This window comes from Canis lupus, chromosome 11, assembly GCF_048164855.1.
Source record: "Canis lupus baileyi chromosome 11, mCanLup2.hap1, whole genome shotgun sequence".
Lineage (NCBI taxonomy): Eukaryota > Metazoa > Chordata > Mammalia > Carnivora > Canidae > Canis > Canis lupus.
This window is the reverse complement of record NC_132848.1, coordinates 68,825,401-68,853,141: the sequence shown is the minus strand read 5'-3', so window position 1 is coordinate 68,853,141 and position 27,741 is coordinate 68,825,401. Positions and strand designations below refer to the sequence as shown.

General features: G+C 41.0%; 3 long non-coding RNA genes across 3 annotated transcripts; 1 reads left to right on the top strand and 2 right to left on the bottom strand.

Annotated features, from left to right (window-relative positions):
* Positions 1-3,901: 3,901 nt before the first annotated feature.
* Positions 3,902-15,878, bottom strand: LOC140600393 (uncharacterized). The gene is made up of 5 exons (XR_012003655.1): positions 15,626-15,878; positions 14,138-14,449; positions 12,047-12,319; positions 11,072-11,126; positions 3,902-4,978 (listed from the first exon to the last, which is right to left on the bottom strand). It is a non-coding gene; the product is annotated as an uncharacterized lncRNA (long non-coding RNA).
* Positions 8,633-17,297, top strand: LOC140600394 (uncharacterized). Its single transcript, XR_012003656.1, has 3 exons — positions 8,633-9,727; positions 11,050-11,113; positions 17,093-17,297. It is a non-coding gene; the product is annotated as an uncharacterized lncRNA (long non-coding RNA).
* On the bottom strand, positions 16,982-27,741 carry LOC140600395 (uncharacterized). Its single transcript, XR_012003657.1, has 3 exons — positions 27,528-27,741; positions 25,846-25,923; positions 16,982-17,260 (listed from the first exon to the last, which is right to left on the bottom strand). It is a non-coding gene; the product is annotated as an uncharacterized lncRNA (long non-coding RNA).

The window sequence follows — 27,741 nt, the reverse complement described above, 5'->3', positions numbered from 1 at the left end:
AGAGGCTCTGCTAGCACTTAACATTTTTAACTATTTGGCCAAGCTTAAGAATTAGCGATTAGATTAGAGGGAAAGAAAAACGAGAGATATGGGTGCAGACTTGGGGGGGGGGTCAGCTGTGCATTTTTACTTTAGTCCAGTTACTCGGAGGTTCTAGGTTTGGGGGGGGCAGATTGAGTGGGGTCGGATTTAACGTGGAAGGTCCGAAGGCAGACAGACGGATCTACAAAATGCTTTGGGAAGGCAGAGAGTCTACGAAGATGAGGATACAAACAATATTTAATAAGTTGGAAATTTTCTCTGACCACGAGTCGTGCTCCTCGTGTGAAGCAAGACCCCTTGCGTTTTTTTTTGTTTTAAACTGTAATTGGTTATAGAACAATCTCCCGCTCCATGCTTAAATGAGAACACATTGACATAGATTACCCAATCAATTTTGAGTTGAAATGTTTTTTTCTGGCCACTTGAAAGCAGTTCCATTTTCAAACGGGGCAGCCTCGTCAACAAGACCGCTGGCACACGCGCCCGGTCGAATGGGAAGCACAGAGTCGTCGAGTCTTGAGCAGTGATTGTGATCGGCACCCCAAGAAACTGAGCAAACCCCCCCTTCCCCAGGGCTTCCTGCACCTCTGTGCACGGGCAAAAGGTGAAAGCACAAATAAGCTACTTGCTGGAAACACTTGAGTCTGTGTGGAAAAACTGACCAAATTCGAAGTAACGTGGCATCAGAAGTCAAGTACAATATTCACGGGAGGCCCCGAGAGCAAAGCGCCTGGGATGACACGGTGATTCATCCACAAATCAATTTATATTGCAATAGAGCAAAGGGCTGTCACATACATGAGTGAAACATCATCAAATTGTGTCTTTTTGCTCCTTTTCATATAAAGCAATCATAGCCCCATGATGTTACCTATTAAGGCATCTGCAGGAATGATGGAACTGTTTGATTGGAATTTTTTTTGTTTTGTTTTGACTAAGATATAGCCTGGGTAATGAAGAGGCTTGTTATTACAGCCCATTCTACGTGGGTTCCTGTGACTGGGATTGAATTATCACTAATAATTGCAGGAGAAAATGCGTATGCTTAGCACTGTGTGTGGCATTTCATAAATGTTAACTTGTTTGTTAACTTGCGTGATGCTAACGTGTGCTGTGATTACTCAGATATCAAAAGTAAAGTTAATTCTACGACTGAACTTTGAAAAAACTTATGATACAAAATGCACTTCGATGCACGTTCCTTTCCATTTATGTTTGGCATTTTAGGTTGAAAATTGCACATAAAAGTCAAACCTTCGGAGCTAAAAAAAAGGCATTGGTTTATTAGCTGGGTGCTAGCTGACTATGTGACAGTGAAGAGTTGGGCCAAAAAAAAAAAAAAAAAAAGAATGGGAAGAGCTGCTCCAACAAGGTTGCATTTCTGGAATAAAATGCAGATCTAGAATAGTCCAGGAAACAATTTTTTTTTTTTTTTTTTTATTGCTATCATGTCTGAACTTCTCTCTCCTCTAAAACCCGAGACTTCCGCTTGGTAAATAATCCACGCTCCAAACAGATGCAACCGCATGAGGAGTGTTTAGGAGGAATTTTGGGACAATTACATCACAGCTAAAATGCTTCCCTTGTCGTTTCTGTTGAGGTCCGTTTGCCGGTGAAATCATTTTTTTTTTTTCTCTCTCTAATATGGTGCGGATCACAGCAACGTGGGTTCAGATGTAACCATGTAGGAGCAGAGGCCTAGCTCGGTGTGCCAGGAAAACACACGCACGCACACACACACACACACAAACAACAACAAAAAACACACCACGCACCACAAAGAACATTGAGATGAATGGCTCTATTTTATGAGCCATAAAAGTTTTATTCATCTTGACACTGAAACAGGTTTAGGCAGTGAGTTGACACGCCTTAAATAAATAAGTGGAATTAATTCCCCAGCCCTTGAAACAATAGCAGCATGCATGTCGCACGGAGAAATGCCCCATTGTTTCCTGTGGCTGCCTGATATTGATATTATTTGTGTTTTTCTGTGCCGCTGCCTCAGGGGCCTGGTTGATCCACTTCAGATTCATCCCCTGTTTTATTAGAGGTTGAAAAAGGTTCAAGACCTGTTTGTACCACAGCTCCCACCGACAGCTAAGGAACCAGTTTGGCGTCTGGTTTGTCTGTTGTTTTACTGCTGACCTTCAAATCAACTTTAACCCCTGACCTCTGGAGGCATCTATCATGACAAGAGGCTGTTTAACACAAATGGTGCCCATTTATAGGGGAAGAGACTCAGAAGATTTCCTTTTTTATGAAGAATTTAGTTTTTCACCCCTCTTTTCTCAGTCACCACAGGTGAAATCCCTCTTAGCAGCTGGCTTATGAAATAATGTGAAGGGAGGCCTTAATGAGCAGAAAGCACCCTCAGCTGGAGATAAATATATGCAAATGAGATGCACAAACAAAGGAGCCTGGACAGAGAAATATCTGCAATTCCAGCAAAATGCTGCCTGCAGCTCGAAGATGAACAGCTTTGATAAAATGGTAACAAAAAGCACCTTTTTATCCTCCAGCGTGTTTTACATTGCAATAGACCATTGTCATTGCAACCCAGTGGAGCATGCAGAGGTTCTCTGCACTGTTTCAGAAAACTGTTTAAACATTTGTTTTAAGGCATTCATGAAATATAATCAATGGACTGCTTCTGTGTTGTTGTTGTGATTTTTTTTTTTTTTTTTTTTTTCCTGAGTGTGTTTCAGATGTCGCTGTAGTTATTTTACCTGTTGGTCTTTTCGGGGGTTTAATGTTACTGCCTCGCTGTGCTATTTCACTTTCTGGGGACTGTTTCTGCCACTGGCGAGAATGGGTTTGTGTTTTTTGTTTTTTGTTGTTTTTTTTTTTTTTTTGGTTGTTTTTTTTTTTTTGGTTTTTGTTTTTTTGTTGTTTTTTTTTTTAAATTTCAACGGAAAGAGATTCCAAGTTAGTAACTAGCCCAGATCGGCTTCGAGGAAGGGTTGGAACCATCACAGAGCAGCACCCAAACAACTACTTTTAATGATGGCAATCAAGTGTGTAGAGCTAATTCGGAGACAGGCATGTAACATGCTGATTGTAATAAGCTTTAAAAAGGCAATCTCTAACTTTTAAAAGTCTCTTTTTAATTTAATCGTCCTTGGTTCCTATGCTGCCAAAACAAACAAAACCATTAAAATATGTTTTCAATATGTATCTGCGGTGTTATTTGATAGTGTTTTAAATTAGCAGCGTGTTGGTAAAATATTGATTTGATGAGCTTTAAAAAATGGAAGAGCTAAAATCATCAACCTATTTGGGGGCAGGGGGTGGGGGTGGGTGGGGAGGGGGAACATTTCTCTTGAAAAAGGAATTAGGCCCCGGCCCCAAGGTCTTGCCAGAGAGAGGCTGGACCCATGACACGGAAATTGCTGCATCTGAGCGCACGTCTGACGTTTAGGTTAATAATCAAAGCAGTTGAGGTGAGAGCAGAAACACTAGACACTTCACGTGTGTCCAAGTACCCTTGCTCTAGAAGCTCAGCGAGGTTTGGTCCTTTCATTTTTAACACAATCCCAGCTTTCTGCAGTAGGGATGTACAAGGATCTTTACATTCTCTTCGCCTAAATTATTTCATCCCGGTTGCTTGCGCTGGAGTGGAGACGTTTCTTCTGAGGACTGTGTAGCTTTCACATTTTATGTGCATTTCATCAGGCAAATGTCAAATTTGCTAATAACAAGAAAATCTCCTCATTTTTAATCACGCCACTCCTGTTGCATGGGGGTGGGGGGTGGGGAAGGGGGGGTGGAGGAGGGAACATAAATGCATGGAGCGGTCTGGCCAAAGGGAAGAAGGCGAAAATGCTTATTTGGGTTTTAAAATGACATCCGCCCAGTTAGCTCAGTGGCTGCGTCGGTGCATCATTAAATTCAGGATTTCAGGAGTTAATAGAAACTTGGTTCTATTAGGGATGCTTTTTCAAGCCCAGGTTTGAAGCAGCATAATTATGTTCAACTGCTGTTGTTTGGAAAGGGCGAACAGCATCTTAGGCACAGAACAATGAAATTACAGCTGAGATTTAGGTTAGCAAAAGCCGTCTTCTCCAGGCTTTTATGATTCATTATTTCCCATTAAATACAGTATTAGAAGTGTACACTAGATAGCTCATGGTTGCTGCTCTCGGAGCACATTATCTATATTACACAGGTCTGGGGAGCAGAATTAGAAAACTTTGGGGGAATGAGCAATATGTGTTTGCTGATAGAAGTACCATATGGCTCATCTTCTTCAATTGCTTTCATTGCGACTCTGATGCTGGAGAAATTAAAGTTTTATTTGATGTGGCACAGCTTAATGAACTGTCTTCTGTTAGGAAAATTGAATATGTTTCCTGTTATTTGAGCACAGAGCCTCCATGGTTTGGCTGATGAGGGATGCATTATGTATTGTTTATTTAGCATTTTGAAAACAAAAGCAAGATATTGAAGGTAAAATTGATTACTGCTGGATTGCATTATATAATCAAGTTTTCCCCCTTTTAAATTTCCCTTTACAGTCCTTTTGTAATGTTTTAATATGGGATCGTTCCACGTTCTCGTTTCCCAAAAATGCACAGAGCTTGGTTTCTACCGAGGTACCTTTATTTGTCAACAAGCCACAGGAAACTCTAAACTCAGTATCGTCACATTTGTGAAGTTCAGAGGAGAATGTTTGGGAATGTTGAACGCAGTTCAGTTTGTGTGAACCTAATGGCAAAACTTCCAGTTTGCCCCTGGTCGGTTTGGAGAAGCCAACGTTTACTAGTTGAAAGAGGGATGTCATTTTCTTTTGTTTGAAATAGACCACGTCAGAACACGCTGGGGAGGGGCCACCAGAAAAGGAAGAGTTTGGGGATATCTGGAAATACAAACCTCGAAATACCAAATTTAAGATTTTTGATCTCAGTTGTCCGTCAATGAAAAGGCCGGGTTATACCTGTGAATTGAAAAAAAAAAAAAAATGAAGTGTATACTCCATGAACTTAGATTTCTTTTTTTTTTTTTTTTTTTTTTTTTTTACTGAATAAACATGATCAAAGAAAACATAGAATCAAAAATATATTCACAGGATGAGAGAACTGGAATGTCGGTCCACGTGAATGTTGTCCACTCCCTGGAGAATCTGCAAAGAGAGATACCTTCAGCATCTTGTTTGATTTCCCCCATTTTTGTTTTGGATCCGATCCTGTGGCAGAAATCGAAAATCTGACTAATCTCTAAAAAGACTGACTGTAAAATCATCTAATCACTGTGTTTTCTTTCTTTTTTTTTTCGGTGAGAAATAATCCTCCCCTGTGCTGATGACTCAGGCTCATGAATCTGCAACAAGCAAGTGGGATAAAAAATAGTTAAAATGAATCAACATTTATCTGGAAGATACAGTCCTGACCTTAAAAGAAAAAAAAAAAAAAAAGGCCATTTATCTTCTGTGTCCTGTGATGTTTTGAGGATTCTGGCAAATATGGCAGTTAAACAAACTTCTTTCACAATCTAAATACTGTCTGTTCAAGAGAGGCTTCCAATGTTTATAGCTCATAAGTAAAGAAAAAAAAAAAAAAGAAAGAAAGAAAAAAAAAAGAAAACCCTGGTATTTTACCAACACGGGCGCTCTTGAAAATGTCTCCGAACAAAGTGTTTAAGCAAAAAACTTTGGCCACAGAGAGTCTCGATTGCTCATTCGCCTTCTGATTTCCTTTTTCAAGGAGATGCTTTCATATTCCGTCTTTGCATTCCTTTTCTGGAAATCAGCAAATTAATTGCAAAAAATTAACGCCTGACGAGTGACCTGGTCATACAAACTTCCTCTAGAAACAGTTGAGAGGAAAACATCCCATTTTTATGAACCCCGTCTCCTGCCAGGGGCCTCAGAGGAGGAACACCATTATGCATTGTTATCAGCGTGGTGTAATTTGACTGTTGACAAAGTATCCGTGGCAGTGAGAATGAGCGCAGTTAGAAGTGTGGCGGATTGTAATCAAGAAGATGCTTAGCTGTGCAACACTGCATCTTGAGCAGATTTGAATCAACATTGCCTTAAGGGGACACACACACATACCAAAAGGAAAGGGGGGAAAAATCCATTAATTTTTAGAGGAAAATTAGAGTGGCACTTGATGAAGTAAAATTTGACATGCGTTAATTGCTCTGCAGCTCTCCTAATTAGAGATTTTCAAATTCTTTTACTGCTGTCACCATGATGGCACATTGTCTTGCCGGACAAACCCTGGAATGGCAAATGCGTTTGATCGGGAAGTTTTATGGAGGGAGATTGGACTGTGTCCTCCGGGCAGTCCACGTCCAGGAGGTGGACAGCTGGGGAGCAAAGGGGGGTTTTCAGCATCACCTTCACCACAGAGAAAAACAGGCTTTACTAAAATAGTTTCATTACAAGACTTAATGTAAAGGAAGCAGGTGCTGATGCGATTTTCTTAAACGGACGGAAATGTTCCTTTGATACTCGTGCCTCTGTTTCATATGAAATATTTCAGGTGGGGAGGGGGGGAGGGAAAAAAAAGCCAGTGAAATGCTACATTATATACACATTCTCATATTTCTACTTCTACTCTTCTGAAATTGGAGAGAGGGGGATTTGAAAGGCCATGTCATATTTTTCCCAGGTCTGAAGTCAAAGGCAGCAGCATTCCTGGTTCCCCTTCTTACCTCGAAGTAATTATGCTGCTCCCTGGCCCTCAGGATGGCACCAAATATGACACCATCATAATTTTGGTTTCCCTTTTTCAACCCCTCTGTCCGGCCCCGGAACCTCTCTTAATTCATTAACATATTGAATTTTTTTTCAATTTTCCATTTTCTTGCAATAACAATATTAATGCCGGGGTGAAAGCTTGATTGGAGCTAAATTACTTGTTACCTGCTGGCATTTATTTATATGGCATTGAATTATAAAGCTTTGCTATTGTCATGCCTTGGGCGAATTGTTTATGACACCAGTAATAGGAGTAATTGTTATTGTTGAAATTACCTGTCAGCTACCCATAGCAGTGGCCCTTGTCCCACTGACAAATAGTGACAAGGGAGAGGTATCCTCCGTGCGTCCCCCTGATGGCTTCTCCTCTGATAATAAGAAGTGCAGGGCCTCTGATAATTTGCCTGTCACTGTTGAGTGCAGCTCAGAGAGAGTTAGCCAAATTGTTGTCATTCACTTTGACAAAGACGGCACGATGCCCCTGTGCAGGAGGAGGATTATCAAAATAAATGAAATCGCTTACACCCCCTTTGTTTGTTTGGCTCAAGAATCTGCCTGGCTTTGTATGAGGTGGTGAAATCAGGGTCCAGGTCTAGGCACACCCCTCTCTGTTCATTCTAAGATGAGGATCCCAGGGAAGAAAAGGCACTTTAGGAGCCTCGCTGTTTTGCAATCTGCGCTGGCTATTTTTAAAGTGATTTTCAGATCTGAAGGGAAAGTCCGTAAAATTGTAACGAGAAGTCTGAACGTGTGGCTGAACGCGTGCGTTTAAGCACAGGCAAAATTCACACCTTTCTTCTCCTACCTTCCTTTTTATTCCTCTTCCTCCTCCTCCTCCTCCTCTTTTTTTTTTTTTAAATCCATGCAGGCATTCAAATTCAATAAATGTTCAAAAATGCACATATTTCCCAGTTGCAATCAAGTTTTCTCTAAGACCGTAGAAATCTGCATCTTTGACTCTTAGAGTCTTTCAAGATTATATAGTCAAATTTGGGATTATTATTGTTTCAAATGGCTGCTTCCTTTCCATAAATTACCTCTTATTTATGTAATATCTTCTATGTGTAAGGAGATAAATGAAACGTAGTTCCAGGTATGAAGCATCAATTATCACAGGCTAACAGAGGAAGCAAAATGACTCGGTTATTGCCAGAGCTCCAATATAAATATTTGCATTTTAAAACCCCTTGGTTGCAGCCTGTGAACCTGTCATAGAGAGAGAAGAGGGGGGGACAGGAGAGTCAGGGGAGGTGTCTGGGACTGTCCACACCTGAAAGAAAACGACTTTAAAGCAATCCAACCTTTGCTCTCATGAAAGCCAAAATCACTCTCCCCATTCCACAAAGGGCATCATTTCACGCTAGGAAAATTCTTATTTTTAAGGGGCCTGTGAGGTTATTCGTCATAGATCTTCTTGACAAACACTTGCTGTTATAAGACGTTGAAAAGAAAAGAAAAGAAATAACTAGGATAAATGTAAAATATTGGCTCCTTACAGGATAGTAATCATCTGTTTATTGGTCTCTACCAGACAAGTAATGACCAAGGCCCGCGTTAAGTGCCAGCCACATTGCCTTGGGCCCTTCCCTCCTAACACCGGCCATCATCTGATTAGAGAACCTCCAAGAAGTCACTATTGCATAATTTTCTGGGTCTTAACAGTGCAGGTTCGCTGGCAGGAAAACTACCTAGGAGGGTTGATAAAGCCACAGTGAAACATGATTTTATTTACTCCACTTATGCCTCGCTCGCTGAAAACGTCTCTGAGTATCTCAGATGCTGGTGGCTGCAGAAGAAACCTAAAATTGGTTCAACTAGGAATTGTGGGAGAGGTGGGGGAGGCAGCAGGGGTGAGGGGGGGTGCTGGGTGGGGGGGGGTGTTGCTGAGACAGGAAGCGGAAAATTATCTACCCCTTGAAGCTTTCCGTGAGCCGCACCTAGAAGTAATTAGCAGCATCGTTTTGGGGCATCTAAGCCCATTCTTAGGCGTTCTGTGTTTAAAGCAGGTAAAAGCAGTTTTTCGCAGTGCTAAGATCACACAGGCAACAACATGAGGGTGGGAGTAAAATGAGTTTTTAATTCTTAATAATAACCATGTAGTCGTCTGAAGGCAACCAGTCACCGGTTAACCATGTTGAATGTCCCTTGATTAACAAGTGGAAGGCAGTGACATAATTAAGAGGTTATCGGTAGTAATAAAAATGCTCAGACCTGTCTCGGAATGTGATCCCTTCAGCAGATAATTTTTAAGAATGTAGCATGTCCTTGCTTCCTCTGTCGAGACCCACGTTAGTGATCCCAGGAGGGAAAATAAACATACGTTTTTAAATGAAGATATTTAAAATGTACCCCATATTTCAGCGTGTTGCTGTAACCCGGTCTTTTTTATGTCCCTCCTATAAAACCTAAATTAAGCCTCTTAGGAGTGGTTTTGCTGCAGGTTTCACCGAAAAACACAATACATGCTAGACGGTTCCAGGGGCCGGGTGCACTTTAACGTGTGATCGCACAGTTTCCCCCTTGCAAGCAGCGGGCTTTTAAAAGGATGAGCCTTCTTTAAGATTTAGCTTCATTTGAAATGGAAACTTTTAACAAATAGCAATTGCTCCTGGAGCTCTATTGATAAAGTGGCAGCAAATCTTTTCTCTCTCTCTCTCTCTCTCTCTCTCTCATGTAACATTTTGCAACACCCATCAGTGTCAGGGGAAACTGCACACATCTCCTTTGCTGCTCCAAATAAGGCTCAGCAATGTTAAGAAAAATGTCAGAAAAAGCTCAGTGGATTAAAGTAACATTTCTGCACCATGTCACGGAGCAGGGCAGGGTGGGCTGGTCTGCGTAATTCTGAAAGATATTTTGCGCGAAAGGCTTACTTTATGGACCAGATGAAATTGTATCTGGAGAGATTTGAGATTGCACTTGATACTACACAACATCCAGTTGTTGTTCTAAATCTCGTTACCCCCTCATCCGCCTTTGGTATGTTATTTTTTTATTTTATTTTTCAATCGGGGCAATGATACACGCTTCTCTTTGTGGTGTGCTTCTGCACCCGGGTGCAGCGTCAAGACGCATTTCAGACCCTTCAGTGCCTTTTTCTCTTCTTTCTAAAATTCCTAGGATGTTCATTCGGTGAAAGCAGTAAAAAAAAAAACGCGGGGCTCTCCTCTTGCGCATGCAAATTTATTGAACTAATCAGTCCTTTTTCACTTTAAATAAAATTTGTATATGGCCTTGGGGATTCTCAGAGCAGTTCTTTTACAGATACAAAAATATATACATACACATATAAGGCATTTACGCTTAATACATGTATTAAAAATAAATTACCGGCTTGAGATTTTTAGTTTTGTTCTCTTTTTCTAAAGAATGCTCAGTAATTGCACAGGAGTATCATGGTAGTAAACTATCTCAGAGCATCCTACGTATGTAATTAAAACTTCACAGTTAAAAAAAAAGAAAATAACTCGCAGATTCATTACTGGCTACCAATAGACATGGCAAGATTAGTTTTACAGAAACAAGGTAAACCTCAGCTGATTTTAAGTATAAACTTTTTCAAAACAGCTTAAAAATGAATTTAGACAAATTTGTCTCTTAACCTTTAAAGATTTCCTGCCTGTTTCTGTACGTCCTTTATTACATTAATTTTTTATTTAAATTACACCATTAACTGGATATGAATTTATCAAGAATACATGTATTGATTTATAAAACAGTACCATTAATTATTATAATAGCTAGATGTAGCTGATATTACAAAGCCATTTAAAGGTTTTTAATATAACTTGGACATACATAGATAGATAGACATTATGGACAAGACTACAATTTAAACTGGCTACTAGCAGTTAATGAAATCCTTGATTTATATTCTAGTTTAGAGATTGATTATATTGTTGCTTTGCAAAACTATTTATATTATGCCATTTTTCAAAGGATGTCTCAATAAAAAAGCTAAATAAAATATTCAGTCAATTCCCAAAGCAGATTTTGTTTTCTGTATTTTAAATGCTAGTGAAAATAATTGATTGTGTGTGTTCCAAGCTTTGTCATTTCCATGCCAGAGGTGGCTTTCCTGAAGGGAGCCTCGTTTGCAATGCACACTTTCGCACACTCTTGATCCTTTGCAGAAACAAACCCCTTCTCTTTATTTCATTACCAACGTCGCTCCCCGCACCTCCGCTCCAAGCCAACCCACGTATATCTCACAACCACCCCCCCACCACCACATCAGGACACATAAGTCTTTTTGGCATCTTTTATGTTATGCATCTTTTTTTTTTTTTTTTTTCCTTAAGGTTGTGGAAAACTGGGACTTACCCCAAAGCCGCAAAGCAGGCAACAATCACGAAGAGTATTTGGGTAAGAATGCAATCTGAAGAGAAAAAAAGAAAAAATGAGGAAGCATATCAGCAAATAACTGTAACACTTTCAAATTACTTTTCAAATGATAATTAGCCAGCGAAGAGATTGAAAGTTAAATTCTTTTCACATTGTACTTGGTTTGGGTCTCCTGGTCTCTTTATTTATATCACTTTTCCTTGCCTGGCAACATATGTTACCGATTTATTATAGTATTTTTACTGTTAGCAGACAAATCTGAAGGCTAGCTGAGAAGGCTAGCTTCATCTGATGACTTTCACAACAACTGCAGGGCATCCTTGAGGGTGAGCCAATAGGCTCTTTTGAAGCTATAATACCATTAACCATTTTGATGCCGAAATATTTCCTATAGCTCACTGTGGTTCTCTTTTTGTAGGTGCTCTGGGTTTCGCGTATATAAAAGTTTAACGTGAATGATTTGTTTAGTAAATATTTCACTAGCCTTCTAAGCACTTTCTTCCATGTGTTGCGTAAAGACCAGACGAAGGCTTTGGTGTCTTTATTTTTCCCTTTCCTTCACAGGACGCTGAAATCTGGACACACATTTATAAGTAAACAGCTATCAAGCATCAAGTTAAGTTGTCACTCCCCCCACCACCCCCAGGCCATTAATTTTTCTGCTTTGCTACTAAAAGAAACAAATACCCTTTAAAGGACCACGTCTCTGATCTAGGTACAGCCCAGAGAAGCAAAGTTCAGGCCCGAGAGATGCTCTCTGGCTGAGCATCTGAAATCCCTTTCCCAGTTAGGGATGCGTCCCTTAGGCCCCTTCGACGGCGGATGCGAGGGCCCGGCCAGGAGTTTATGCCTTTCGATATGCACGTGGGAGAAACGTCTGTTTTACAACCGTATTCGTTGACTAAAGGTATTCACGTTAAAGCTGCCAAATAACTAACTTCTACTTCTGATCACCTGCAATGTCCTCCCGTCCAGATTATCCGGTTACTTGAAAATCTCACAATCTCTTTCTCCACTTCAACGTCCCACGCGGCCTTCGGACACACGTTCTGGAACCTCTTCCGAGCCTCCGTGGCTTAAAGTTTTAGAAACTAAATCTCGGATTTGGGAAGCCAGTGTTTCTCGTCCACAAGGTCCAGCTCAGCAACCAAAATGTATCATAATCTTGATATTAGAGTTCAGGAGGGAGTAGAACCGGGATATTCATGGCAGCCCCGAGGGGTCTCACTGTCCAAAAAAAAGTGAATTTTGAGGACCTGAGATGCGGCGTGCACCCCGAGATGCAGAAGGGGCCAAGAGATGGGGTCTGTCCAAACACACCTAGCCTCGCACACGGTTTGCAAATCAGAGCAGTGCCAGAGCTTTCCAGGATATTTCAGAACACCCCCCCTCCCCCAACCTGGTTTAAAGACACTTGCCTGTAGAATTATTTGCCTTTGGAACAGGTGGTAAAACAACTACCATCCAACTCACCATTCAGCTAGTTCTATTTTTTTTTTCTTTCTTAAAAGTTCTCAGATCTCCATCATTTGTACTTCAATACACTTCCCATAAACTTTGTTTTACTATTAATTGCGATTACCCCAGCACAGTAATAATAAGTAAATTTTATATTAAACGTAGAGACATACATAGTTTCATCCCAGTCTACCGTCGGGTGATCTTTAAGGGGGCTTTTTCCTAATACCTCTTGTCAGATATTTACTGTTTCTATTCCTTTTTTTGGCCCCAGGAGGCAGCTTACGGTGACTATAGGTCATTTTAAGGAAGGAGCGATTATGATCCAAAGGATTTCAGCTTCAGAGACCGGGGCTGACTTTCTGCAGGCACGAATGCACAGCAGTTCTGAAAGCGATCGCGAGTGGGGTCACGAATACCCAGGGGACTCGGTGCTGGTCCCGTCATTCCATGAAGGAACCCATCCTGAAGGCACCGATGAGGATGCGTTCATTTTAAATATTAATTTTCTCGGGAAAACACATGAAGACAACTCTGTAGAAGGCCCTAGAGTTTTCTTCTTCTAAAAAATCATATTCCTGAACCAAAACAGAATCCCCAGCAGAGCTTTATCCCCATATTTAGAGGCATGGCAACTGTGTACGTGGCACTCCAAGCTCCTTAGATGCCTGATGCTCGGGTCTCTTCTGGACTAGGGCCTCCGCTCCAGGATATAGAGCCCTTCATAGAGGGAAGGGGCTGGACGTCCCTTCTCTGCTTCTCTCAATCTGCGCCCTCCGCCCTCCGCCCACCCCATTGTCCCTCCCTCCTCCACCTTAAAGCAGGTGCCTTTTAAAGGCCTGAATCGAAAGGTTCAGGTTCCTCCGGCCTCCTGGCTGGGCCTCTGTCGTTATCATTCTGAAGAATGTCTGAACGGCCCCTTCCAGCCACTGGCCCAACCCTGAGCTGGGATCCCCCCCTTCCCTGTTGTTGCTCACCTCCACCCCGACCCCCAAGGGCCACCCCCCTGCTTTCTGTTTTGTCCATCACCTCGGTTCTTTCCCCCTGTTTCTGACCTGCACTTTTTCTGGATCAGACGCAGGCAGGTTGAGAGGTAATGAGAACCAGATGGACATAGCGCAGAAATTGCCCAAATGGGTATGAGAATGTGGGGAGCTGTCAGGCATGGAGAGAAGCTGGAATTTTTCAGCAATAAAATGGGATTTATCGCCACTCTACCACAGTCATTGCCGACAACCGTTTACCTTGACAGAAACCCCATTCCAATAGGCCACGCCGATGCAGATTCTTTTTTCCCAAAGAGTGATGATTGGTATTTGTTCTAAGGCTCAAATGGCCTGCACTAAAGGTGAAGCATTAGGCCAAAGTCCTGTATTCCCCACTGAGGCAAATGAACCTGCTAAAATAAGTTCCTTCCACAATGGCTGTGTAATTGAAACCAGAAAGTGAGAGAATTTGATAAATTGCTTGACCCTGAAGGAATGTTAAGGTCATAAATTTTCATTGCATTTTTTTTTCCTCTCTCTCTTTTTTAATTTTTGTATATTGATTATATTTAGTATTTGCTTCAAAATTCAACAAGCTTACCGATCATCGGTTGTGGCCCTAGGGAGAGCACGGTAAATCATCAATTAAGAGGGCAGGGGCCATGCTCCCCTCATCTTCCAAATAGGAATGTCAGCTCCTCAGTATTCCAAGGACAGTCATGGAGGTGTCTTACACCTCAGAATTGTTCCAACTTTGCACGCAATTTGTCGTGGCATGGACAAAGTCAAATCCACAGGAAAGATTTTTCTCAGAGGGTGCTGCTACACTTCTATCATTTAAGAATGATGGACTGTTAAGAGACTGGCAATCCATTTACAGCGATCACACCCACACACCTTTTTCCCCTGGAACCTGAAAGTAAGAACAATGGTATTTTAGCTGAAAAAGGTGATCCTTCCCCTCTTTTAGGTAAATTGAAAGTGTGCGCCTGTGCGTGTGCTCGAAAGCACCCGTGCTTCTGAACGCTGGTTTTCTTGGCAAGTCCACTCTGAAATTTCTCAAACTTACTTTTTCAGTATCTGGATTATCTTAATGTGGAAATAAAACATAGGTCATAAAAACAGCCCAAACCACACGTGACATAATGTAAAACGGACTAAAACGCTAAAGTCATCACATGGTAGCAAATTTCTACACATCTTGCTTTAAGGTTTTACTTGTTTTTCTAAGAAGTGGATGAACGAAGCTTGTCAGCATTTTAATTTAGCCGTATTTTCCAGCGATCGCTTGCAGTGATATATTATGAAGAGTGGACATATCTCGACACTCTATCACATTAAATAATTTCTTGATAGCCAAAACCTCTGGTCCTTGGAAATTTTAGAGAATAACCCATCTCCCTTCTAGTTCTGTGCTTGGCCTGTTCTCACTGTTAAATACATAAAATCTGAGGTATCCAATCACTCATGCGTAGCTTTTATGTTCAGAATTTTCAGAATTCAGGAGCCCCAAACTGGGATGCAGAGCAGAATTTCTGACTGACCCCCGGGACAATTTCTGTAATTTAGGAAAGACTCACGCCGACTTATTCTCAACTATTAATGATCCGCTTACAGACCGAAACCAATACTAGCTCGGGGAAGGCATAAGTATTAAGTAAGCACACGTACGTTTCTTGAAAAACATCTAAACTGTATAAGGAAAAAATAATTAATGATGCATTCCTTAAAGTATTATCAGAAGCGGTGAGGCTGGATAATTTCCAGTCCCATGCCCTGCTTTCTTTTGTTCAAAAGTCATCAACGACAATATTTACTCAGAGTATTTATCTCAACAAAAAAAAAAATTGGGGATCAATAAAGAATCGGGAGAGTCCACACAAGAAATAAATTCAAACCCTTGCCATCCCAAAACACACAAGTCAGAGAATTTGTGAGTGATGCAAAGCAGTAAGCAATAAATAGTTCCGGGGCTGTTGAAAATCTTAGAATCGAGCACCAAAAGTACAGAGGAAAAGCTAATTTTCATACATTAGTGCCCATGTGCATATAAATATTCTAGCAAGAACTCAGCAAGCACATGCTTCACCTCGTAGAGGGGAGATCACGGTGTAGGCACGATCCACTTTTAATCCGGTGGCTCTGTCAGCGTTAGAAACGTGACTTCCTCCCTCTGCACTTGAAAATTTTGTTGCGAGCCCGTCTCAGGAAAACAAAAAAATAAATAACTATATGCATATGTCCGTATAGATACATATCTGTAAGTATAAATAAAATATGAACACAAAATGGCTTCCATCACTAATATTTTTGCAAACTAACGTTCAGCTGATGCAACTCAATTTTATTTTGCATCACATTAGTGTCATAATGGTAATGACTAGCCTTTATTCACTAACAGTTTGAGTCAGCACTTTGAGACATTTTCAAATTAGGTCATACTGCACATTTGTGGCTGATACAAAGGTTGATTAAGAGAGCTGCACAATTTTAAAGTGATGTGGTGTGAGTTGAATTAAGTTCTCTCTGATAGTTACGGGAAATGTGAGCCACCATAACTAAGCAGAAATAATGTATGGGCTATAGGGGAGAATATATTTCCACAGAGTGCTTGAAGTCATACTCATTTACAATTTCACAAAGTCCTCTGTCTGTTATGGAAGAATTTTATCATGGGGCCTCGAAACAAGCAATGAATTACAATAAGGACACTGGAGGCCTGGTCCTCAGTCCTGTTGCAGTGAAAGTCAGTTTTTGCCTTTATGTCCCTTTTGATCATCTCAAAAAAAGAGCTTTTTTTTTTTGCTTTATTTTCACCCCCTTCTAGACACTGACTACTGCCTTTTCTGAAGTCCAAATGATCCCATGTCACCACCAAACCATTTACCCATAATGTGATGATGCTGAGGTCTGGCTAAATTGCTAAGCAAGCTGGACCTGAAGAGAATAAAGAAAGAAAAGGAGAAAGGTCCACTTAAAGTGAATATTGTCGTGAGAGACCCACAACGTCGACTGAAACGTGTGGGCACAGCACGGTCTTTAATTCACCCAGCACTCCCAATGAATTGTAGAAATCACCCCTGTACGCAGAGCACCTTTTCACTGGGTTTAGGAGAACGAAAATCAAAGCTGAGACTCTTACATGTTGGTTTGCTCCAAAGGGGCAAAGACAGCTGTTATTATTAATTCCTTATTCATTCCATATCTGTAGCAGAAAGAAGCCATAGAAGATTATGTGTGTGTGTGTGCGTCTATGTATGAATATATATGAAATGCAGGCTGCCTTTACACTGCTTTTACAAGTGGCCTTAAAAGCCAAGGAACCTAGAGAGAAACTGGAATGGCATCTGGCACTGAAATAAAAAAAAATAAAGAATAAAAATTTTTAAAAAAGCTCCGCCCTTGGCTGAGCAGGCTTCGGTCCTGAGGACACAAAAGGAGTTCCCTCTAGTTTCTCTTGCACACGCACCTGGCCTTCTTGGCACTGGCATCTCGAAACATAGGTGATCACATCAGCCTGTATTTGTGTCTTTGCTGTGCTTTTTTGCCTTTTCAGATGTCAACTTCCCGTGCAGACGTTTCTGTGCTCCTGGATTCCATCCCTGCAGGTCAGGTGTGGACAGGCTGTGCTGCCCAGCCCCCCGCGGACCCCTTTCCGCCAGTTTCTTCTCCGTTTCTGAGATTTCATCTGAGCTTCCACAGAGGCTTGGCCTGAATTTGTTTCCTTGGGGAGAAGATGTAAGCAAAGTAAGAGGAGGGACCCCGCTAAAAAAATAAAATAATAATTTAAAGAAGTGTACATGTTGATTTTTTAAAAAAATAAATGTGCCTAGGGCCCTGCCCCGGGTGACTCAGTCAGTTAAGGGTCCAACTCTTGATCTCGGCTCAGGTCTTGATCTCAGGGTGGTGAGTTCAGGCCCCAGCATGGAGCCTACTTAACAATATAAATTTAAAAAATAATAATAATAATAAATGCACCTGATTTGCAACATGACGTTGTAATGGCCACAGTCATTCTCAATATTTATAAATCTGTTCATCTTCCAAGCTCCCTAAGATCTTCACCAGCATATAAGGCAAACAGCCTTCAAATCTTGGAAGGGATATAATTAAGAACTCTTTGGAAAGGAGGGAGGGAAAAAAAAAAAAAGAGAGACCAGCAGGGAGGGTGAGGAGGAGAAAGGAAGACTGCTCTCAGCTCCTGGAGTCTGTCCCAGCCAAGGCCTTCTGGTGAGGCTCCATTCCAGCTCGCAGGTCTCTATCCCTGAGCTGGGAGGGTCACAGGCCACGCTGCCCTCGAGTCTATGGTCACGGATCTCCTGTTATGCCCATAACCAACACTTTTAACAAGGTAGAACTTGAATTGGGGTCATTCCTCGTTCTTGCTGAACTACAGTGGTTGCTGTGCCCAGACCCAATGACATAGCACAGAAGCAAGAGTCACACGACATCCTGGGACCCAGATCGGGACACAGATGTCCCTGGGTTCACGGGCTGCCCGCTAACACCCGAGGCCACGGGGGCTGCACGTCTCAAGCACACACATTTTCATTTTGAACACACCCCCGGTGTGTGCAATCACTTAATTTACATTTTCCAAAGGTCGTGGTGCTCGCTAAAAGGGATTATATATTTGACTTATTTTGAAGCGGGCTAATTTGCCCAGCTCGGGAGACACACCTTTCCGGCTACTAAGATGACATAGACCTCAATCAGCCCTCGTATGGCGGTGAAGGGACAAAAAGCATTTTTGCCATTTTGTTAAGCAATTAAGGGAATACTTGAGTTTCTCCAACAGTTTAATTTAGTACGCGGGAAGGGCAGCTCGTGAGCTATGTTTATTAATAGTGGGGTTTTTATTATTATTCTCCAGAACAGATACAGTGACATTACAGGGGTTCAATATGACTTCTCATGATCTGGCATTCGGTGATTAAGTAAGGTTAACCCTCATTTTCTATGCTAATAGGATATTTATAATCTCCACAGCATATCCAATTTAACGATTTTATTCTCTGTTGTTCAGAAAGTATTTCTTATTAGTGAAAGAGAATACCCTTACATTCACCACAGATGCTAGTTTAATTGGGCTTGAGTGCATTGTGTATAATTAGTCCACTTCTCTAATATTTCATCTATAATTACACAATGAACAATGTGCTTAAATTTCATAAAATTAGTGGGTTCAAAAGAAAGACTTCAAAAAAAAAAAATGAGCATTCCATTCTTGAGCTTTCCCAAGCCTTACTGAGAGCCCGATGGAAATCCGGCTCAGGCCAGTGGGAGTCCGGTGAATGGGGAACGGATGCCCAAAGGCTCTGAAGTTCAAAGCAAAAACAATGGTCTCCCCCAGCTCCACTCATACCCCCCCCCCGCCCCATGACGATGTTAGTGGCCGAACTGCTTGCTCCAGGCCCAGCTGTCACTAGAGAAACAGGATTAAAATCCCCACGTACTCTATTCCCTGTCCACGTTCGTCTTCAAGAAGGTGTATTTTGAATGGCAAATCGCTCTGGTTTGGGGTTTGGGTATTTTCTCCCCTGGCATTTAGAATTCTTTGGGGCAAATTCATGTCAGATACCAGTCTACGAAGTTTATTGAGGGAAACCAACTTGTAGGTCTGTTAGGAATGTGACCAAAAGTAGAGAAAGAGGGAGAAGAAAAAGAGAGAGAGAAACTGGTTTAGGATTTTGAGTGTTCCTTCATTGACCGAAGGAAGTTAACGGACCCTCCGAGTGTGTGTGTGAATTGTCCACATTGGCTCAAATGTGGCTGCTTTCACAGGATACTTACTTGCAGAATTTAAAAAATAAAACAAAATGAAAAAGACTTCACGGACAAAAGGAAAACATATTATGGGGGTTTGGGAGAGGTTTTTCTAAGGGGTGTAGGAAGCCTCCGTGTTCAGGGCTGTCTAGCTCAGGGGAGTTAGCCCAGGTCAACACTGGGTGCACGTGTCCCCTTCAATGTGCCTTCTCCCGGACCCCTACCACACCCACCTTATAAGGACCTTGGAGGTTCTTACTCATTGTGCCTTCCAACATGTTTGTTCCACTTGTGCCAACTAGAGTGCCGACTGCCAAGGTGACCACTGGGACCCAGCAGCCTACTCGCTGACCAACAGACAAAGAGACACCCCCGAAGATTTCAAACGGAATCACTTGCCTTTTGAACCCATGACCTCTAAATGAAAAAGCAGTTGGTTGTTGTAGGAGTCAGGATCTAGTCAGAAAACTAGAATCACCACCAGAGAGCTCATCAGGGGAACTTAAACTAGGGTACAAAGGTATTGAAAGAACTGAAAGGTCAAAGGGAAACCCGCCAAGAGTTTGGCAATAGCAGGAAGCCACTGCTGTCCTTAGATTGAAGGGACCAAGGCAAGGGGACAGGTTGGGGGACCTCAGAGGAGATGCCCCTGTGGCCAGAACCTCTTTGAAAGCACATGGGGCCGGGGCCCAGCCTCTCCCGTCCTCTCTACTCAGAGGCTTCCTTGGCAGAACCTTTGCAGAAGGCAGATGGCAACGTCCTTGCAGGGCTAAGCCCCCTGGACTAGGAAAGAGCAAGGAAAGAGCAGGAATGGGTCTAAGAACAAACAGACCAGACAAGGCTCCTTCTCGACAGCCTTCAGACTTTTGCGTGAAGATAAAATCCCAAATGAATCCCTGGGTGAGTACAGTAGAAGGAAATTGGTATTTATTTTGGTTTCGAATTCCTGAGGTGCGCTCTCTGGGAGCACCAACTGGGAAAGTGGCTATCATGCTGAGGATAAAAATTTGAGCAAACATTTGAGCAAACCCACATGAGCCGTGTGGACTCAGGGGACACGGGTGCTTCGAAGTCAAGTCAAGTCACGTCCCTTTACTGTACTGCTGCCCGGTGGCCCGATCTACTACTGAAAAAAAAACTGTTCCTATTTTCCTCCTAACCCTTAAAACTCTTCTTCCTGGACACCTGCTAAGAGTCTGTTATTTCAGGCCACGGACGAGGTCACCTGGAGACCCAGGCACGAGTGCACTCCTCAAGGTTTACCATCTTATCTTCCCACCCCTTCACTTTCAGCCTTATCACCTGTCCCTTACAACACACGCTGAGGTTAAAAGAGATTTGCATTTGGTCCTTCAAAATGAAGATTTTGTAAGTTAGCTTTTTATTTTTTTTTCCTCCTGACCAGAATCCATATTACTTGGAAAGAGAAAAGCCAAAGGGAAATTATTGCTATTTTAGACAGCAGCATAAATTTTCTTCCTATTTTTAACCTAGCTTTTAATTTAATAAGTTTTATGACCCTTATATTAAGTACATATGTTTTACAAGACATTGTGTCCCTTGAGTCACCCTGAATTTGCTCTACTGTACCAGAGTTAAATGAACGAATACCATTCTGATTTTAGCTCACCATGCATTTGATCCTTATAATATGCCCAGTAAACTTCCCTAAAAACAAAGAACCACAACACAACTCAAAGGCCATCTAAAGATGTTTTAAATGAAGCGAATCAATGTGTGCCCTTGTGAAGTATTTTAAGTTTTGGGATTTCTCTCCTGCTGGTGCTTGTAATAATAAATAAATAAGGACGTACAAAGTCATTGAAATGGTCTCTCTTCTTCAGATCTGACAAGTAAGCATACAAACACCTATAGGGGTTTATGCCACTGGCCAACACGAAGACATTTTTCCTTCAAATTAAAGTTTTCAAATCCAAAACAACCAGATTTGGTAATCTGAAGTAATGTCAATGTTCTTCTTCAAAAAGTACCATCATCATGTGTTCATGGTCATTTGAACATGAGTTTGGTGCTATTTAAACGTAAAGAGGGCCTCACCAATCCTAGAAGAAAGATTATCTGAATATAATTCGATGGTTACTTAAGAACTTTTTGAATTCATACCAGAATGGAGAAAAATCAGCTATAATGTTAGTGTAGAGGTAGGTTTAGTAGTTCATAGTTGGTTAATGAAGAGGTAGGTTTCCCTGAGTGAGTGAGCAGTCGGCAAGAGCTGTGGGAGCAGAGGGATGGTCTGGCTCAAAGCGGTGTGTGTAAATAGTGCAAAACTATAACGACCTTGCATTGATGACAAAACCTGTTTTCTGATCGTTAAGACGTAACAGATTTTTATACCGCACCAGAGTATAAGAGCCACTGACCAGCTGAATATTCAACCAAAAGATCTTTATAATGTAATAAAATTTGTTTTGAAATATGCTTTATAAATTTTCTGCTTCAATTCTGATTTTCAGATGGTTTCCCTACATATGCCAAAGTCTAGTAAATCAAGAGGCTACTAACAGTGCATTTTAGGTCAGTGGATTGAGGGTGGCACAAACTCAAGATGGCAAAATTAGCCTTTTTACCGCAATTTCAGATTATGTGCCAGACTGTATGACTGTGTACCACTTAAGTTTACTAATGTATCAAATCCAATTCAAGAAGCCATTAATTTCTTTTCTTTTTATTTTGTTTGCTTTTGTCCTACTTCAGTGACTTTGAAGGACATGACCTTAAAATATAATTGGTTATTCAGTAAAACTCCCTCAAAGATCTACATAAGAATTGATGTTTATTTCACAATCACATATAGGCTCAAAATTGATATGTTGCCTTGTGATTTTATTGTTAGAAGAAACCACCCATTATTTTCCAAAGGAAAGAAGCTCAGAAGCTCAGCTTCTCCATATTTCATTTTCAAAGCTGAGTCACCAAAAGAGGAGACCTGTTTGAAAACTATTTAAATGTTGGCACCTTGTAGATTATTTGCATTTCAACGGTTGCTTTGTTTTTTAGAAAACATGTAAGGGTCTCTAACATCTAGAAACTCTTGGTCGGCCCAACCGTCTGTGTTATGGCCGCTCTGCTGAGAAACACAGGTTAGGATGGAATGTTGGCATTAGGCTCCAAGAAAACAAGGGCTGGCCATTTTAGCCCGTCAACTAGAACTCCTGGTCACCTCCCAAGGGGCAAATTGATGTCAAGTTCTCCTGTCTGTCAGGATTAAGTGCCTGTTTGCTTTTTCACTAACATGTGGTTTGAGAACAAAGCAGCTCAAATCTCCTCAGTCCCTAACAAAGCATCTCAAATTGCTGAGTAAAATTCCTTAATCCCCCATCTTAATCTGAAAACACCAGCAGCGCAGAGTAGAATGCTGTGGTCTCTTTTTGTCTTGTTTCTCTACTTCACCCCCCCCAACTCCCCCATTCCTGACCACCTCCTCCTCAACACTACCGTTAACATGTGCATCTGACGCCCCCTTGTAAGCGACCCTTCAGTAGAATATTACCCAATTGGAAATCCAGCTAACTTGGTCTGAGATCATGCTGGTTCTAGTCATTTTTATTCCTTATCAATTTCCTTTTGAAAAACGAAAGGGAAAAAAAAAAAAAAGAAAGATCCTAACAGAGGGATTAATTAACTGCCTTCATATACCCTGGAAGTTTATACGTACACAAATAGCATTGTCAAAAGTTTTAATGGACAGGCCTTTACTGCTTGTTTGCAATATTTGTCAACTCTCGGTCAGAAGTCAGAAGGATCTGGGGATTTTGCATACAAATGTAGGATATTTCCACTAAGGTAAGAGAAGGAAGCAAAACTAACTAACTTCAATGACTGGTTTGAAACGGTGAAACAGTCTTGGTTAACACGTGGCAAAAAAAAAAAAAAAAAAAAAAAATCAGCATTCAGAAAATATTTCCCGTAATTTGCATTTGTTCATTACTTATTAAGGATGGAGACTTTATCCATTGACTGGAGTTGAAAGGCTTCAACCTTTTGCTTCCTTAATTTGCAGAGCATTCAAATCTGTATGTTGAGTTACATAAAACCCTATTTCAACACCTCATGATATCTTTCCTTCCTAACTTTAGTTGAAAATAGAATTGAAAAAAAAAAAAGAAAATAGAATTGGTAGATTTTTCTTAGGAGGATATTTTGGAGAGCTGTCAAATTAAGTTCTGGTCTTAGGGAAGCTGAAACTAACTCAGGGCGATTATCTTTTCTTTTTTTTTTTTTTTTCTATAAGAAAGTTGAACAAGATTCACCATTTAAAAAATAAAATAAAATAAGGGATGGTGGGTAGTGCCATCGGTTTAGTTTCTTACTCTTGGTTTCAGCTCTGGTTGTGGGATTGAGTCAGAGTTGGGCTCCTTGCTCAGCAGAGTCTGCTTGAGATTCTTTCTCTCTCTCCCTCTGTCCCCCACCCTGCTCATGCTCTCTCTCTTTCTCTCAAATAAATAAATAAATCTTTCAAAAAATATTTAAAAAATTAAATTAAATTTAAAAGCTCTACCTCACTCCAAAAATTTCATTCAGTTGAATGCCAAGTTAGGATAGATCCTGATCTAGTAGGTTCTTGCTCAGTTTTCCTCCTCTTTCATAATGGGCTCCTCCTTAAAACAAGTAAGCTTAATAAAACCCCTTTCCCTAGTAGTCTGGGGCTCTGTTGCAATATGTGTATTTCTGAAAAATGGTAATAAAGCTTTATGGAGAATGTAAAAAATAGGAGACCTAAAACTTCCCAGCACCTATGAAAATAGCACCTGTACTAAATTTCCTCATTTTTCTTCCTGACATTTTCACTTTCTAAAGGGATGTATGAAGAGAAAGAGCAAAAGAAGAGGGAGATACCTGCAGACATTGCCATTCTAGGTCAAGCCTTCATCACCAACTATCTCTTTGAAATGTTGACCTTTATTAGAAAAACAACAACATAATTGGAATCCAGCTACAAAACATCATGTTTCTCTCAGTGAATTCATTCATTCTCATAAAATTTCCACTTAAATAATAGAAAAAAGCTCCCTTCCCAATTCAGGAATTATTATGTGATTATAATCACTTTTAATGTAAAAAAAAAAATAGAAAATCTAGGCAGTTGTTGCAGCCTCCTAATCCATAAATCCTCAAACATGAAACTTTCTGCCTCAAGCCCAAGGTTGAAGGCAATGACTTCAGATGACCTAAATAAGAGCAATAATCCCAGAAAAACTTGGTAATACAGTACACAGCACAAGTGTAAGAGCAGGAACTATAGCCAGACTGAATCCTGGTTCCTTCACTTCCTAGTTGTGTGAGCTTAGAAAAGTTACCTAACCTTTCTGTGCCTCAATTTCCCCCGCAAAATGAGAATAATGGTCATGCCCAACTCACGTAAATACTAAATGCATTAATATTTCTTAAATATAGCACTGTCTGCTATTAGAATGTTTCTTTTTTAAAAAACTATACCTTACCAAGATAGTTTGAAAATACAATCTCTCTTTCCCTACTCTATTCAAAGAAAAGCACTTTACATCCTAAGATGACAGCATGGGAAGAAAAGAAATAAAATAGTGGGAGAAGGTTTCTTTTCTGTCCCAAATAGGGAAGAATATGCAAGGTTAAAAAAATTACAAATATGTGAAACACATGAAAAATATATCTGTACGGGTTCAAAGGATTTGGAAAAGGATATGATGTGTTTCATGTCCTAGCAGCCTACCTTAGTCATAACCAATAGTTCTTTGGGAACTCTTGATTATTCTAGGCAAGTTATTTTGCTAAATAAGCCGTTGGACATTTAGGCTATATCTACCTTGGCAAATATTTATTTCTAGAAGTTGGACTTGAGCAAATAAATGCCATATTTTGGGACATCTTAACAACCTGAGCTGAGATCCCAAAACAAATATTTTTAGTAGTTGAGTCTCCCTCCACTCCCAATAGACATGTTCATTTTAAGCATTACATAAAATGGCACCTGGGTAGAAGTTTCTATAAATTTTCACACGCTTTCTCACATAGCCTTCCAGCTACCATTTAAACCAGCACTCCTGGCTGCCCATTGAAATAGTCATGAAAATATTTTTTCTTTCTTTCTTTCTTTCTTTCTTTCTTTCTTTCTTTCTTTCTTTCTTTCTTTTCTTTCCTTCTTCTTTCTTTCTTTCCTTTCTCTTTTTTTCCCTCTCTCTTTCTTTCTCTTTCTTTCTAAAAGATTTTATTTATTTTATTCATGAGAGACACAGAGAGAGTGAGGCAGAGACACAGGCAGAGGGAGAAGCAGGTTCCCCGCAGTGAGCCCAATTCAGGACTCCATCCCAGGACCCCTGAGCTGGAGGCAGACACTCAACCACTGAACCACCCAGGTGTCCTGAAAATATTTTCTTTCATTCACTCTTTCAGCCAGTATTCATTGAATCTCCACCTGGGCTAGGCCCTGCACTAGGTGTTGTTATGCAACAGTGAACTACACAGACACTACCCATGCCCGAAAGCACACGACTGGCACAGATTCCCTGACAACTAACATATACCCATATGAGAATGCTGGAATACCTTTTTGTCTCTAGTCTTCCAACCTGGACGTGTTTCCTCAGCCTCTTCCAGTGGTTACCGTGACTGGGCCAACACAATCTGTGAATATTCAAGACTCTAGTTAAGAGATTTGGGTAACATTTCAAGACATTGAATTTCCTTCAGTATTACCAAGTTCCCAAGGCTAAGCTCGAGTGAAAAGCAAGGAGAGTCCTTTAATACAGCTCAGTTCTAAGGAGAGTTAGAAAGATTAAGTGTTCCTGTGGCCCAAGAGCAGCTTTACATTTTGCTGATCGCGGTATCAAGAAAGTTTCTGTAAAGGAGAAGGTTCAAGATGGGAGTGCGACCAGCTGCCCATGTACTGCAGCAACAGAATTTAGGATGCGTGGGAGAGTCTCCAAACTTCCCTCAGGCCATAACTCTTCTTCACAGGTTGTACTGCAACTAAAGCCATTAAAGATGGCTCCAATCACGTACTCTTGAAGCCAAAGCCAATGACGCAATTCTCACGCTCTCCAGTTGGCTTTGCCATATCTCACAGCTATAAACTGGTCTAGTTGGTTTTGCCGTATCTCACAAGTGTAAACTGGTCTAGTTAGTGTCTCCATATCTCACAGCTATTAATTCAACTTAAATGTACATAATCTAAAATTACATATTTGTGGTCACAACCAATCAAGGGAAAGATAGCAATAAATCCACTTACACATAAATTGAAAAAAACTTTCAAAATACATTCCTTAAGACAAACGGAACTGCCTGCGTGTAGGATGTACCACATATTAGTATTCTCTAAGAAAAGCCTTTCCAATCAGATTTAAAGTCCAAAGAAAACCTGAAAGAAACTCCCCAGGAAATGGAGGGCCTTCTAAGGAAATGGAAGCCCAGCTAACACCTGGTTTCCTAACGTCCACGAAGCTGGTAGAGAACATTGAGGGCCTGACCTCACAAGTCTAAGGATGTTGATGTTTATCTTCACTTTATTCACTGCTTTCCAGAACTTTGGTTTTCTACAACGGTTAAAAAGAAAGGGAAAAAAACTGAAAATAACCTAATTGTCCATCAACAGGCAACCAGCCATTTGATTATTAAAAATGATTCTGTGTGTGTGTGTGTGTGTGTGTGGTCCTACTGGCATTCATGCCATATTCTTAACTTAAAAATGCAGGTGAGAAGACCTTATGCATAGTATGACCCCATTTGAGAAAACACATCTGTTTTGCCTAAAAAATAAAAAATCTAAGAACACAGAAAAGTGAATAATGGGTATCTGTTTGGAGGGTTTTACATTCTCATTATTTTCTATTTTCCCACCTATACTTCCTCCTATTTTTGGAATTTGAAACCCAGGTAGGAGCTTCGTTACATAAACCTTGAGAGGTGCAGCCAGGCTGTCGATTCGATTCTAAACGTTTGTTGGAGAGGGAGTGGGCCTTCCTTCACATCTACTTGATTTCAAGTATACAAAAACCTGGGTCCTACGGCCAGCAGGTAAGTCTTACCTAAATAAATACATCAGATATACGCTTTGCCATGTAGACATGCACACAAACCTTACAAAAACATCATGAATTATTAAGATTATTAATAGTAATAATCACCCCATCCATCAAAACGGCTACCCTATCAGCAGTTCTCAGACACCAGGGAGCGTGACAATCCCCTGGAAGTTTTGTTAAAACACCAATTGCTGGTGGACTCACCCCCCGAGGTTCTGAGTAGGCAGGTGTGGGGTGGGGCCGAGAATCTGCACTTCTGTCAGGTTCCAGGAGACGCTGGTGCCGGTGGTCAGAGGACCCCTGCGAGGACCACGGACCTATCAGGGCCCCTTTGCCTCAGTGAGGGACGCCTGAGGGTGATTTGGTGCCTCTTGGTTCAGTGTGTTCAATTCTACTCTCAGGAAGATGGTAAACAGCT